This window comes from Carcharodon carcharias, chromosome 14 (genome assembly GCF_017639515.1).
Source record: "Carcharodon carcharias isolate sCarCar2 chromosome 14, sCarCar2.pri, whole genome shotgun sequence".
In the NCBI taxonomy this organism is placed as follows: domain Eukaryota; kingdom Metazoa; phylum Chordata; class Chondrichthyes; order Lamniformes; family Lamnidae; genus Carcharodon; species Carcharodon carcharias.
In genome coordinates, this window is record NC_054480.1 from 25,602,530 (window position 1) to 25,619,081 (window position 16,552).

Below are 16,552 nucleotides of genomic sequence, written 5' to 3' on the forward strand. Positions count from 1 at the left end.
CACATTTGTCACATGATAGTTCTATTAATATTATTGTTATAAAGTGAAGAGACATTGAGCATCATAAGCATTTGTGGGGATATTAATTAAAACTCAAGTAGGTTGATTGTCTGTATAACACCAGGAAAGAAATTTTGAATGACTTATGGGCAGTGTCATGAATCAGGTATAGCTCCCATCTGTGTTTTGTGCGTGTCACCTGTTATTTAACTACTTAATATTAAAAAAAATAAGATTTAAATTTTAAGTTTAAATTATAGAATCATGAAAGCAGAAGGTTATTTAGCCCATTGTGCCAGCTCTTGGAAAGATCTATCCATTTAGTCCCATTCTCTACACTTTTCTCGTAGCCCTACAAAATTTCCGCTTTGAATATTATTCAATTCTCTTTGAAATTTATAATTGAAACATCTACTGTCATCCTTTCAAATACTAAATGATATCAAAATTGATGCAGACTTTGAAATGAATCTTCTGATGCCACTTGGACACAGTGCTGCTTCATGAGTTCAAATGTGTTTCCATTTACTGTTGATGAAAATTAGCAAATATTTCATGGAGGAGACATCATCAAGTGTGGTGTAATGTATGAAACGTAATAACATTTATTCAATTACACCTTGTGCATTCAGATTACAAGTTTAGTATTTGTAGTAGTATTGCGGTAGTATTTGTAGTATTACTGGCATCTGACAGACAGATTCCAATGAAACCAAAACCCAGCAGGTTCTATAAAGTGCATGCAATCTGCCTTGTCAGATCAATGCCCAGGTGGTGATAATGAAAACCTACTCTTTGGAGCTTAACTTGGCTGTCACAGCCTTAACTGACTCTGAAGGGAAATTAAGTGAAATTAGATTATCTCCTCTGGTGGTAGTGCCGGAGAAAGGCCTCAAATCTGAGCAGGGCCTGAGTAAACTGGTTGTTTTCTTGCCTCGCAGTTTCTATTTGCACCAAATGAGGCCATTGGCACGGTGGATGATGTGACCAGGGGTAGTGACTCCCAAGCAAAGAGTTACCATGTCCCACCTGAAAGGACAACCCAGGTTGTAACACTAACTGGAACCAGGCAAAGTAATCCATCCAATGGCCAGCGAAGATCACTTAGGTGTAAATATTTTTATTGGCCCCTTTAAAAAGGGGACACTTGTATATTCTTTCTGGGAGAGGTGGGAGGATGGGGTCCTAGCATTTTCAGCTGCCAATCACTAGAAAAGTTAAACTGGGTGACTTCTACTGACTTTGACAATTTTGAATTAATATTATGCTGCAATAATGGGGCCATTGATTTGTGGCCTCAATATCTTTATATAGTAATGGAGCCAATGTCATCAAAAGGTTCTCACTAAATAACATGTCCTTTAAGGAAAGTGTAAGGGAGAATAATGGAGGTGATATGAGAAATAGAATTTACTATTTATGCCATCAGCGAACCGCTGTAACCTCACAGTGAACCAAATTCACCAATTATTTTATATGAAGTGTTCTATTTACATGACAGGCAGATGTTGATAAATTCCAATAGTGAGTGATTGGCATCAATTTTGGGGTTCAATCGATTTTTCATGGATTCAGACTAAAACTAATATTCATATAACTCACTGCATAAAGTCATTTCTTCTCAATTACACCCGCATTCCCCCACCCCCTGTTCTTTTGCCAATTAATCTTAAATCTTTGCTTTCCAGCTACTGAACCTCCAACCAGTGCTAACAGTTTCCCTTTATTAAAATCCTTCATAATTATGAACACTTTCTATTAAATCACCCCTGAAACTTATCTGCGCTAAGTAGAACAATCTCAGCTCATTCAGTCTCTCCACATTACTGAGAATTTTCATGATCAATAGAAAAAAAACCTGATAAAATAATTTGAGAAAGAATTACCATGATTTCTTTTATGAAAGATGCAGGATCACACATTAAACTGAGAGCATTATGAACATACATTTTCTAATGTTAAAAAAGCACAATGAGACAATGACACATACATTTTAAGATTTTTATAAAATCACATATTCATTTACTGATCTAGTTGTGTTGTAATTCTTGTTTCCGTTGGTGCAGTCCCAGATACACTGATGGCTCAAGATGCTTCTGTACCAATTGAACCAGCAGAGATGATTGGCGTACACATTATAGCTTTTATCCTTACCTTTCAGTTTTGCAGACAAAGTATGCAAACATTTCATTAAATTTATTGATGCGGGGAGGATTGAGGGCTATTTTCTGTATGATGGTGGCTATTTTAAAAAAAAACACCACAATTGGAGAAATGGTAATTCCAATATATATATATATATTGTGGAAGGTTGGCATAAAGTGGATTCCACAGAGATAACAGTCAATTTCTGCTTGTACCATTATTATTTTGATTGGCTGTAATGATAACCTGCATCCAGGTCTTTCATAAGAAGCAAATGCAGCGACTGTAAGTCAACATCACAGAAATCAACACAATAAAAAAAACATTTGAAATTCTGACCCTCAGTTAAAACACTCACAAGCAGCTGTAATGTTAGCTTCTCGCTGCAGAAGTTCTTTTAGTATGAGCAGTCTGGATTCCCAAAGGCTGTTTCTGAAATCTCTCAGTAAATTTCCAATCCACTCAGAAATCTATTACTTTATTATCTTCCATGGTGTCTAGGACTACAAATGTGAACATCCCTTTCACTTTGCAAATACATATGGGAAGATACCGGTCATATGACTGTATAATGGAGATTGAACTTCGGTAAAGTTATAAACAGATATGGTCTTCCTCCCTTTTGAGGAGTGAAAGATGCCCAAAGAATCATGTGCTCTTTAAATTGTGATGATTGTTATGTTTTGGAGTCTCTTCCACCTTCTTACTCTAGATTTTCACACAGGAAATAAGCACAGTCGTACATTCCTCCCAATTTCCTTTATTGGGTGAGATTCAAGATAGCTAACTGACCTGTTGCCACCCAATTCCCATCCAGTGCAAAGAATTACCTCTAGGTTTCACTGAGATGATTCCTCACTGCCCATACCCTTAAGAATATCTTCACTAGGGGAGACAGTGGTGTAATGGTAATGTCACTGGGCTAGTCATCTAGAGACCCCAGCTAATGCTCCAGGAACATGAGTTCAAATTCCACAAAGCAGCTGGTGGAATTTAAAGCCAATTAATTTTTTTTAAAAATCTGGAATTGAATGCTAATCTCAGCTTTGGTTACTTGATTGTTATCAATTGTTTCTAAAAACCCATCTGTCAGCCTTCTTGGCCTAAATAGCCAAGTGGTTATGGTACTGGGTTTGTAACCCGCAGATCAAGAGTTCAAATCTCACAATGGCAAACTATGAAACAATGTAACTTCATCTGAAACAGATGGAAACAGGTTTACTCAAAAGAGTATCAAAAGTTCAAATCTCACCATGGCAAATTATGAAACAATGTAATTTCATCTGAATAGGAACAGATGGAAACGTGTTTGTACTCGAAAGAGTTACCTGCTCTGGCCTACGCGATGCCAGATCCATAGTAACGTGTGTTCACTCTTAATTGCCCTCTGAAATGGCTGAGCAAATGACTCAGTTTAAGGGCAATTAGGGATGGGCAACAGATGCCTATATCTCATGACAGAACAAAAAAAAGTTTTCAGTTAAAAAATAACAAACTTGCGTTTATCTAGCACCTTTCATAACATCAGGGTGTCTGAAAATGCTTCCTGGCCAATTAAGCACGTTTAGAGGGTTGCAATGTAGAGAAATGGAACAGCCAAATTGGGCATAGCAAGATCCCATAGACAGCAGTGAGATTGTATTACCACTCATCTGTTTTAATGACTAATACAAAAACAAAATACTGTAGATTCTAGAAATCCACAAAAAGGCAGATAATGCTGGAAATCCTCTGCAGGTTAGGCAGCACCTGTGGAGAGAGAAACACAATTAATGGGTTGAATTCTTAGGGTGCTGTGGCCCTCCCCAAAACGTTGGGAGGGAGCCCACCCACAATCCTGATGGCTGCCCCACAGCAACTTAACACTGAGAGCAGCGTTAATTGCTTTATGGCGAGACTTCTGCCTATATCTATACATTAAGCAGCTGCCAGCCAATCGAGATTGGCCACCAGCTCGATAGTCCTAGTTGCTCCAGATGTGTGTGGTGGCCACAGCTGGTGGCCTACAGGTAGTTCCACCACACCAAGGAGGTTAGATAAGCCTGGGATCAGGGATCTCAGCGAGAAGCACTGGGGGGAGCAAGCAGGTTCAAGAGGCTGGAGGGAAGGTTAAAGGGGGGATGGTTTGGTGTGTGGTTGACTCCAGTGATGATAGGGAGTTAAGCTGCCGGCTTTCCTGCATGGGGTGAGCTTCCCCACTGTGGGTAAAATAACATTAATTGGCCACTTAAGGGCCTCAATAGGCCCAAGGGTGGGTGGTAGCATTACAATTACTGTGATTAAATATATTCCTGGAGGTTTCATCACATGGTTTGCCCCTCACACACCAGCCATTTGTTGGCTAACACATACATATTTGTGACACAATGCCTTCCTACACTACTGGAAATGCAAAAAGCCTCATTACCCAATTGGATGATGCTTGACTGTGTGCCAAACAGCCTTTTTTCCTATTTTCAATATTTTTATATCTGATAAAGAGAAAATTTCAACAAAAATCAATAATATTTTTTAATGTCCTGATGATTTTGTTGCAGGACTGCACAGAGCAGTGTCCTGGAGATTGCTCTTCAATTCCTGGAGGCTTTAGGCTAATCCTGGAGGGTTGGCAACCCTAGCGCACCACCTGCCCGACACTTCCCCTGCACCCTACCCCACCTCAAATTTCAGACAGCTCGGGGCAGGCAGGTAGATGGCAGGAAGGCCATCCGCTGGATTTTACAGGCCCCCCCCCCCCCATCTTCAAACTGGGGAGGTTTGATGGTAGATAAATGCAAGGTGCTAGATAAATGCAAGTTTAGGCAGGGGGTGCTTAATCCGGCCAATGTTTCAGGTTGATGAGGGTTCCAACAGCAGATGAGCTGAGGCAAGGGCAGAGACCAGTGATGTTGCAGAAATGGACGTGGGTTGTCTTGGTAATAGAGAGGATTTGGAATCAGAAGTTCAGGTCACGGGCAAATAAATCTCCAAGATTGTAAACAATCACTTTCAGCTTCTGCTGGTAGCTAATGAGAGGGATGGAATTGATACTAGGGCTGGATTCAAAGATAATGGCTTTGGTCTTCACAATATTTTGTTGGAGGAAATTTCTGCTCACTCATTACTGCATGGCAGATGAACAGCATGAAAAATCAGAGGGGTTGAGAGAGGTAGTGCTGAGGTAGATGTGGTGGTAAGGAAGGGCTGCGTGCCAGGTGGAACCTGACATTGTGTTTTCGGATACTGTCGCCAAGGCACTGCATGTAAGTGAGAAATACAAGGGGGCCAAGGTGGATAATGGCATTGGGGCAGGAAGAGAAACTATTGCAGATGATTCTCTGGCCATGATTGGATAGATAGGAATGGAATGAAGCAAAGGCAGCCCCACCCAGCTGGATGATGGAAGAGAGGTTTTGGAGGATGGTTTAATCAACCATGTCAAATGTTGCAGACAAGTTGTAGTCAATGAGCAGGTAGTTTACTGGGTAGCATATCACAATACAATACTAAACTATTCTTTTTTTTTTAAATAACTTTTATTTATGCAATGTTCCCTTGGGTTTCTTACTAATATGAAGCTTGAGCTAGTATGGACTATACCTCTTGGAAGTTCTAAACTATTTAACCCTGATTTGAACAGCTACAGCCCTTTGAATGTATCAATGCTAAAGTGGCCACCAAATAGGACTGTAAACCCTCCAGAATTGTCCTGGATTCTTCAGAAATTGAAAATTAATCTCTAGGATACTACTGTGAACAACCTGGACAATAATCACAGAGGCGTTGAAAAAGTGTATTTTTCATTTGCTATGAACAATTTTGTGTGTTTTAAAAATCTTAGAGATGTGGAAAAATGTCACTTGACAAGCCAAGAAACATCCAAAGGGCTTTCCAATTAACAAAAGCAGCGCACCATGAGGATGGACGTATTGGTCGCCCAATAGCAGGAGTATGGAGGGAGGCAAGGCATTCGGAGGCAGGAGGTTGTGATGAAACCTGCAGAGTTGGTAAGCCAAACAGTGAATCCCAAGTTAAAATTTCAAGCTTTATTTGCAGCCCCAACACTGACACCCGCTTGAAACTGGTGAGAATGAAGTCACTGCTGGTAAATGCGAATCAAAACTCATGAAGGTTCATGCTGCCACTGAGGATATTTGCTCCTCCTGTTTCACACACATCCTTAATTTTTTTTTTAAAACTCATAATTACCTGAGCCTTCTGTGGACAGGATCCTGGTAGCTGGCAGCTGTTGCTAGCAGATTTCAGGTGGTACAAGCTTTAATCGGGTCTGCAGTTAAAATGGCTGCCCATCCTGGGGATTTAATCGAGATGCAACTTTGCTATTGCATTTCAGCCCCCTCTCCTTTGAGGCAGGCAGCCATTGCCTGATCTCCGGCAAATTAAATAGCAGGTGGTGGAGGGTTAGGAATGCAGGGACAATCTCCACCCTCCAATCACGATCTTAGTCTGCCCCCATGTCAATCTGACCGGGAGTTAAATACCCATTTTTGTCTCTAGAGCCCTGTGCCAAACCAAGTGATGCATTCATCAGCAGAGCTGATCTGAATCATCCTTCTCATAATGGTCAGTGCACAAGATGAAACTATTATCCAGAAGACAGTACAATTTAACGTAGCTATTAACATATTATAAATTAGAGACAAGTGTCATAATTGAGGTGTAAAATAACAGTTGCAAAACGTGAGCAGCATTTCCAACAGCAATGTTGTGCATCCATATATGGAAGTTGATGAAAGAGGTAACGAAGCCCCTCTGCTCAAAAGATTGAGGTGCCAGCAGGTTCTGAAGGCAAAGTGCCTTTTACAAATTGAACACCAGTGTATTACAGCTGTGAGCTGAATTAGTCCTTCAGGTACCTGTGTCTGAGAGTCGAATTATTGGTGAAGTGGCTGGTGTTAATAAAAATGGAGGCTACAATTGTGAGGAGCTCTTAACATCCATTTCATGAATTTCCAATGCTTTGATTAACATCCAACAATATCCATCTGAATTTTATTGCTGCAGTGCATTTTTGATATTTAACAGTTTTCAAACGAAAGAACTGAGTCTAGAGACTCATTGTTATCACAGAGCATCAGAACCCTATGAAGTTACTTCAGCCAAACATAACTGAGCTACCAGGCGTCAATAAAGCTGTTAATTATTTATCTTCACGGTTCTCAATCAAAGGAAATGTTGGTACCTAAAAGCTGAGTTGATGCAGGTAGACTGGTGTGCAGGAAAAGAAATAGCCTGTGACTCTATAGTCATAGAGAAATGTCACATCTTAGAAGCAGTTAGGTATGAGTCTTTGAAATCATTGCCACAAAAATAATTAAGAATATACAACCTTAATTGAGGAGGTGGAAGGAGCCAGTATCTCTATTTTGCAGGTTATCATTACAATGACGATATATTCAATCATAGAAGCAAGCTTTGCAGGAGTCAGAAATGCATGCCTCATTCATGAACATTGCTACAAGCACACTGGTCTAATATACTGTTAAACAAAAGCAAGTTTTTAAGTAACAAAATAGGAAATGTCAAACTTAGAATGGTCACTTGGTGTGCAGGATTAATGAAGGTGGAATGTTGAGGCAGAATGGAATACAAAAAAAATTTTTGGAATCATGATGTGCAACCAATATAAATTTCAAGTTTTGTTAAATACCTGCCAGTATTGTGAAAAATGATCAAATGAAAGATTAAAAAATGCTGGTTAAACTTACTTTTGCCATAGCAAGGAAACTAGCCATTGATCATACATAGCTACAGGAGTGGAATCAAATGAAAGATTAGCTTGCAATTGCCTCAGAGACAAATTATAATGCTATTTCCCAGATGGCAAAAGAACACTTTTCCTGGAGATGAGGGAAAATGTACTTGACTGAGAAGTAAAGTAATGGAAACAGTAGCCAGATGTCAACAACAAATTGAAAACTCTTTGAACTCCATAACAATCAATTTAGGCTGAATTTTCTTGAGCCTTTGAGTCTTCTCAATTTAGCAGCTGAGGGTTAGTGTAGACCACTGCAACCACACAGGGGTCAATTGTACTACTATGCTTCTGACCTGGCTATTACCAACTAAATTAGCACCCAACATGGACTTTTCTGGAATGGGTGGCTCAGTGATGCACAGTTCAGTGCATTTATCCAATGAAGCAATTTGGGGAGCTCTTCAAATATTCTCTTAGATCTCATTGTGTCTTCCTAGATGTCAGTTTCAAAGCTTAATCCCAAGAGTTGCTTTTTGGATTCGTTTGGAAAACTGGATATTTTCAACTACACATGTCTGTGGAGAATGATCAAAGTTACTGTCACATTTTCAGTACCGAAGGCATTAATAGTGGACCGCAGCTGCAATTTAACCATGAGCTGTGGTGCATACGTTCCTCGACATCTTATGCCTGACTAAAGGAAGGCTACGAGCAATAACAGTTCGACCTGGATAGTTTGCTTGTGTAGAAACTTCACTCAGATACATCAACATCTGCAAAATGACCTACACAGTTTCTCACTCCCATCAGTAACCCAAGTGTTTAGATTCCTTTTTAAGAGGAATGGAGTCTTTGCAAAAATTGAGATGGTGCTGAAACACTTCTGTCCTTGGCTGGGGCTACAGCTGGGAACTGCTGCAGCAGATGGAAACACTGCATTATGTAACAAAGCTAATCATATATTAGAAGCATATCCAAAGATATGACAATGAAGGCAAACTTTAAATGAACTTTCTTGATTGATAACTCATTAATTCTTTCGTGGTAAGGGTTGTTTTGTCCTGCATTGATTGCAGTATTAACTAGAATTGGCATTGCTGCCAAGCCCAAGGAACCTGTTTCAAAAACTATCTGAGCATGTCAGGAATATCAGTTGTCTAGTCAATTGTGCTGAAGTGGTGGCTGGCAGATGTTGGACAAATCAGAACCATCAGGTTCAACTTTGCCATGCAGTGTCATCCATTCCAGTTATCTGTATTATGATCTCTGTAGAGACTGATAAAATTTAAAGAGAAATTTGAACTTCCAATTATTAACCGAAAGAACCACACCACAAGATTTCATGTTTAAATAGAAGAATAATACAAAGCAAGCACTTAACACTTAATTTGTAAACACTTGTACTTTGGACTCAAAAATTTTAACAACATGTAAATACTGATACTATAACCCATCCAATTTTACTTCCACCCAAGAGTTCTATACATTACAGGATCTTGAGGGTTTATTCACTCCTCCTTGGTGAAACCAAGGTATGCCAAAGCTCTCTGGTATTCAATTCACTTCTCCTTAGTGCTCCCACTATTCTGAGGTACGAGATCACTTGGGGTCTTTCCATGAGCATGTGGCTAAGTAATCCTCCAAATCTCCTTCAATACCTCATGATTGTGGACTTCCCTAGCTCAAGCATGGGTCTCACTTGCATTCTTGATTAGTAACTTTTAAAATCAGGAACCAACCCCCCTCCCCCAAAAATCTCAATTTCCCACAGTCCCCTGCTATAGTTCCAGCAGCTTAGCAGCTTCTAGCAGATTCTCCCTGTGCCTGTCTCAAAGTTGCTCTAAGCTGACTGCCCGTTTGTGTGAGAAAACAACCATATAAAACCCCAAACAAAAGAAAGTACCTCCTTGCATTGCCTATTTCCACAGCAACATGGGATGCCCATGGGATACGTGGAATGTTCCAAACAGGAACTTAAACTAATTATCCTTTCCTTCAAAACAACCCTTTGATTCTGGGACCCACATGAATAATTTATATCTCTAATGGGATAACTGTAAGCATCCTGCCTCTACCAAGAGATCCATAGAGGGGTCGTCCATTGTTGAGGGTTTTCCCATTTCAAATTCTGCCCTTAAATAAATACAGGCAACCCTTTGATTTGCACATAGGTTTGTTTACCAGATTCTCAACCAGGTGTTGTCATTTATCTTACATTAAAAAATTTCAATTCCTAAACTAAAAGTTATACTTCTAAAACATATGAATTAAAAAGAACACAGATATCCGCAAGATTTGTTTTACATAACTGAAGCAGATGGGAAACAAATTAACAAAATAACTTTGAAATCATTCCTTCCAATGTCAATTCATTGCTTGGTAACATTTAAGTTCAGCACAACCTTCCTTAACCTCATCTAGTCCAGAAGAAAAAGAAATATTTCTAAATTATTTTTCCATACAATAGTTTAGATTCCAAATTAGTGTTTTGTTACAAATAATTGTCATGATTTGTTTTAGTAAAACTAAGTCTCCTAAGAGCCAGATCCAGTGCTAACTCTAGTCAGCCTACTCCCATTCATAGCCTGCAATATCACACATTATATTTCATACCGATTCAAGAATTAATTTATTTACAATGCAATCAATTTCCTTCAGCTTCTACTGACAACTTGAAAGAAGAAAGAAAAGATTAATAAAATAAAGCATGATGAAAATGTAATGAAAGATTTATCCTGAAGTATGTATTTCTCAATGTATTTTATGGTACAGATTTACTGCCACTTTTGCACAGATACGCAACAATTTGAGTGTGAGTCAATGCAATAGGGGAAGTTAAAACTTGGTAGTCAGATCTTAAGTATATTAATGCCAAATAGTTGATACCTCTAACAGAGAGCAAGTTAACATAGGCTTAAATTTGTGCCAGATGTAATAAAATTCCTCCTGCATTTTCTATGCTTGCTTTTTATTTTATATTTTAGGAGAAAGCAAATATTTTGGCTATTCTCATACAACAGAGTGAGGCATTGCAAATCTGTACAAGCACTTGTCTACGGGCTTCTTAATTCCAGTAAGGTCCATAGTATTACTCAAATTTAGAATATAAACTACAGCCCACAGGTATCAATTTAAGACTGTTAGCTGCAACCGTAACCTTCGAATCTAAATGTTCCAAATGGATGTGAAACATTTTATAACAATATGTATTAATTTTCATAAACAGTTACATTTGGCTATTACTGCCTACCTTAACACGTACACTGTGCCTTGAACAGCTTTGTACATTTTAAGCTGGATTCTGGTAATACGAACCAAGGGCAGGATTTTTCAGTTCAGCAGGCGTCCATGATCAGCGGGCCCGGGAGCGGCCAGGAAATGGTTGCCCGACTGCGATCGGCTCCCGACCGTGGTTTCACGCTAATTTGGCAAATTAGCGGCAAGCCAGTATGAAACGCACACCGAAAGGCTCAGCGCTGCCAGGGTGGGGGTGGGAGGAGGGCGCGCGTTGAAGTCAGCGCAGGCGCAGTGGAGCACAGATTGAAAGCTCCCCAGAGGCAGAGAGCTGGCTCAGGGAGCTGAAGAATTTAAATGCAATAAAAACAGATTTTAAAATGTGGAAAATACTGCCCAAGCATCAGAATTAGTCACCTGAACATATACAAGATGAAAATTCTGTCCTTACATTTTAATTGTTTAAATTTAATAATGGAAACCTCATCCCGCCCGTGAATGAAGTTTCCTGAAAAATGCAAAGGCCACCTGGCCAATTTGCCCACCCGCCAAACATAACGTTGGGCAACGAAAATCTTCATTAATTACAACTCTGATGGTCTTAATAGGCCTCTTATTTGCCAGCAGGCATGCTTCCGACTCACGCACACGCCCGCTGACCAAAATATCGCATGAGTGTGCAAAGACGTCGGAACGCTCGCCCAATGTCATCGAGTGCTACTTCATGCTCGAGCGGGTTGAGCTGCACTGACACGCTGAGTGAAAAATCCTGCCCCATGAGTTTACATTCTTAATATAAAGAAAAGATCCTATAATGCAGAATAAAAACAGCAGCAAGAAGGGTGCTGGTGACAATGACAAATATTAGCTTCAAAACATTTAATTGTTGGAAACAATATTTTAATTCGAAAAGCAACCCATATATCTTCATACAATGAATGCACCATTTCAACAGATCAGTAAATTAATATCACTGCAAAATTGAGTAAACATTATTGGCAGAGAGATTCTTCATTTTATTGACTTCCAGGAGATGCAAAGGAAAGCAATCCAGTCACATTGTGATGTATGACATCTGAAAATTTCCATACACAATGTGCTTGAATCAGTTATAATTTATGATCTTAATATGAACAATTGTGCAATGACCTTCTACCACATAATAAATGGGAAATCTCAAACACAATATCAATGAAAATGTAAAGGCAACAAGAGACAAACTACCCCCAATTGGTTTGTAGCTTTAAAGGCATCGTCAGGTGGCTTTTTTTTTAAAAAAGGAGTGGAGTTAGAGAGGGGTAAGGGGGCTGGATAGGGTAGATGCTGAGGAGATAAAAACAAAAAACTGCGGATGCTGGAAATCCAAAACAAAAATAGAATTACCTGGAAAAACTCAGCAGGTCTGGCAGCATCAGTGGAGAAGAACAAAGTTGACATTTCGAGTCGTCATGACCCTTCAACAGAACTAAGTAAAAATAGGAGAGGGGTGAAATATAAGCTAGTTTAAGGTGTTGGGTTGGGGGGGGGGGGCGTGGAGGTTGTAGGGACAAGCAAGCAGTGATAGGAACAGATAATCAAAAGATGTCACAGACAAGAGAACAAAGAGGTGCTGAGTGTGGTGATATTATCTAAAAGAATGTGCTAATTAAGAATGGATGGCAGGACACACAAGGTACAGCTCTAGTGGGGGTGGGGTGAAATAAGACTAAAAAGGGGATAAAATGTATAGATTTAAAAATAATGGAAATAGGTGGGAAAAGAAAAATCTATATAAATTATTGGAAAAAACAAAAGGGAGGGGGAAGAAACGGAAAGGGGGTGGGAATGGAGGAGGGAGCTCAAGATCTAAAGTTGTTGAATTCAATATTCAGTCCGGATGACTGTAAAGTGCCTAGTCGGAAGATGAGGTTTACGTTGAGCTTCACTGGAAAAATGCAGGAAGCCAAGGACAGACATGTGGGCATGAGAGCAGGGTGGAGTGTTAAAATGGCAAGCGACAGGGAGGTCTGGGCCATTCTTGCGGACAGACCGAAGGTGTTCTACAAAGCGATCACCTAGTCTGCGTTTGGTCTCTCCAATGTAGAGGAGACTGCTTGGGAGTAACAAATGCAGTAGACTAAGTTGGGGGAAATGCAAGTGAAATACTGCTTCACTTGAAAGGAGTGTTTTGGCCCATGGACGGTGAGGAGAGAGGAAGTGAAGGGGCAGGTGTTGCATCTTTTGCGTATGCATGGGGAGGTGCTGTGTGGGAGTTGAGTAGTAGGTACTCCTTAACCCCCACCTACGGCACCTCCACATGCATACGCAAAAGATGCAATACCTGCCCCTTCACTTCCTCTCTCCTCACCGTCCAAGGGCCCAAACACTCCTTTCAAGTGAAGCAATATTTCACTTGCATTTCCCCCAACTTAGTCTACTACATTCATTGCTCCCAATGCAGTCTCCTCTACGTTGGAGAGGCCAAACACAGACTGGGCGACCACTTTGCAGAACACCTTCGGTCTGTCCGCAAGAATGACCCAGACCTCCCTGTCGCTTGCCATTTTAACACTCCACCCTGCTCTCTTGCCCACATGTCTGTCCTTGGCTTACTGCATTGTTCCAATGAAGCTCAACGCAAACTGGAGGAACAGCACCTCATCTTCCGACTAGGCACTTTACAGCCTTCCGGACTGAATATTGAATTCAACAACTTTAGATCTTGAACTCCCTCCTCCATCCCCACCCCCTTTCCGTTTCTTCCCCCTCCTTTTTGTTTTTTCCAATAATTTATATAGATTTTTCTTTTCCCACCTATTTCCATTATTTTAAATCTATACATTTTATCCCCTTTTAGTCTTATTTCACCCCACCCCCATTAGAGCTGTACCTTGCATGTCCTGCCATCCATTCTTAATTAGCAGATTCTTTTAGATAATATCACCACCTCCAACACCTCTTTGGTCTTTTGTCTGTGACATCTTTTGATTATCTGCTCCTATCACTGCTTGTTTGTCCCTACAACCACCCCCCCACACTTCTCTCCCCCCCAGCAGCATCCTCCCCCCCAACTTAAACCAGCTTATATTTCACTCCTCTCCTATTTTTACTTAGTTCTGTTGAAGGGTCATGAGGACTCGAAACATCAACTTTGTTCTTCTCCACCAATGTTGCCAGACCTGCTGAATTTTTCCAGGTAATTCTGTTTTTGTTTTAGATGCTGAGGAGGTTGTTTCCCTTTATGGGAGAGTCTAGGACCAGAGGGCATAATTTCAGAGTAAGGGGCTGCACATTTAAGACAAAGATGTGGAGGAATTTCTTCTCTCAGAGGGTAGTGAATCTATGGAATTATTTACCACGGAGGGCTGTAGAGGCTGGGTCATCAAGTATATTCAAGGCTGAGATAGAGAGATTTTCAATCAGCAAGGGAATCAAGGGTTATGGGGAAGAGGTAGGAAAGTGAGGTTGAGGATTATCAGATCAGCTATGACCTCATTGAATAGCAGAACAGACTTGATAGGCTGAATGGCCCACTTCTGCTTCTACATCTTTTGGTCTAAGAGAAATTTCAACTAATTTACAGTCTTAAAGCTCACACCAAAACAAACAGGATATATTAGCATGATGTAAGATTCTGGTGGTCCAAGCTCAGTTCTCCTCTGAACACAGGTCTCAAATGGGCTGTTTAACACACTTTTGCAAACTATTTCAGGGTGTTTTATGTTACGCTCTTGCCATTAGTTACTGACCTACTCACTTAGTCCCACATGTCAGATAAAATTCTCAATTTTGCTGTCAGCGGTCACCCAAGCCCTAAAATCCCCAGAGAACGAACGCTAAAGAAACAAAACGGTCATTAATATTGCTTCCTGGCATTGGTGGGGGGTGGTGGGGAGGTTATGCGGGAGACCAAGAGTTCTCCGGAATTTCCAGAACCAGGTTTTTTTTGGAAAGAGTTTGGAGCTCCCATGCCTCCATAATAAAAATGCTGAGTCATAACTAGTGTATTGGGCACACAGTGATATGAACTCCTGTTTGGTCCTTGAACACTGTGGAAGGCATAACATCAATGGTCACACATGCACAATGACCTAAGTGTTAAAAGCACTTATCCCTATTTACTATTTAGGGAGCAATCCACTGTAGTGTATAAGCGTGGAGGAGTGCTGCATGTAAGCTGCTCTCCTGAGACCACAGTCCATGGCAATATCAAAGAACCTTTAGTTGCAGTCAAAAGATCCATGTGCAGCTATTTTCAATGAAGGATAGGTATAAAATGACTAAGACAATGAAGCTGGTTGCAAGTTGGTAATTTTTAAAATTTCCAGAAGATGCAAGAAAGATGGGATAGTAAAATTAAGGTTGCAATTGCAAAACTTTTGTGTAAACAGCACTGAAAAAAAAAAAGTTTATATATTTTCAGGAACAATGAATACAAAACCAGCATCACCACAGAAACATCTATGCTATTTTTACTCCAGCTCTCTTCCAGTAACCTATCTCTTCTTTTTGCTCTCTTTCTTGGCTTTCTTGCCCAATGAAGGAGTTGTAGGCTTCTGCTTTTTAGTGACGTCCAAAGACTTTGTCTCAGATTGGTCCCATTCCTAATGAGGTTAAAGTTTGGATAAAAACAAAAATATTTTAAAAACATTTAATAAAATTTAAAAATATTTTAAAATTACCATTCTTAGTTTCAACTTTCTAATTGTTGGCACATTCTAATGCTGAAAAATGTCTAAGAGGGGCCCAATGCAAAGACATTTCATACAAATTAGCAGCATAACATAAACATAATGCAAGCTCAAGAATAAATACCACACTTCAAAGCACTACTCCAGGCCTGTGGTTCCTTAAAAAAAATTCACTAAAAGTGCATTTTGTACTATTTCTTTGCATTCAGCAGGTCGACATGCACAGTTTCTCTCCCCATTGCAACACAGAAAATCAGAGCCACCACAGACCCTCGAAACGAGAAGCACATTGAAAACTGTCACATTTTGTACGTTTTATTCCCTTCCTCCCTTCATGGACACTGTACAGCAGATCTTTACCAAAGCAATGTGAAAGTGCAGCATTTATGTACGCCCTTCTTGTTGATACTTGAAATCAGCTATAGTATTGAAGTCACATAATCATACTTCTTTGTGTAGTTAAAACCATTCTCTACTTCCCTGGATAGTTTTAGCTACATAAACTAGAACAACTATAACAATAATAGTAGCAAAATAGCTTTCATTTTGAACACAAAGGTTACACTTCTGTTCGTATGCCACATCCTTAGGATATCTCAAAATATTTTACATCCAAAGACATACTTTTGGAAGTGACCATTCAGTAGGCAAACACAAGCAGTGAAGTTTGGCAATGTGAACAAGCGAGAGGAGAAAAGTCTTCCGAAAGCCCTATAACAGAAGTTAATGCTCGCTTCTAAATCGCATTAAGTCTGAGATCAAGAGGAAACCATTCCTGTTAAAATGATCGGGGGGGGGGGGTTGC

The 16,552-nt window shown here is 40.0% G+C and overlaps 1 protein-coding gene across 2 annotated transcripts in view; it reads right to left on the bottom strand.

Annotated features, from left to right (window-relative positions):
* Positions 1-14,472: 14,472 nt before the first annotated feature.
* The window catches only part of manbal (mannosidase beta like), a 52,155-nt gene continuing 50,075 nt past the window's right edge, over positions 14,473-16,552 (bottom strand). For both annotated transcript variants that reach the window (XR_005945039.1, XR_005945040.1), the window contains exon 3: positions 14,473-15,660. The gene's annotated coding sequence lies outside the window, so the exon portion shown is untranslated. The remainder of the gene's footprint in view (positions 15,661-16,552) is intronic.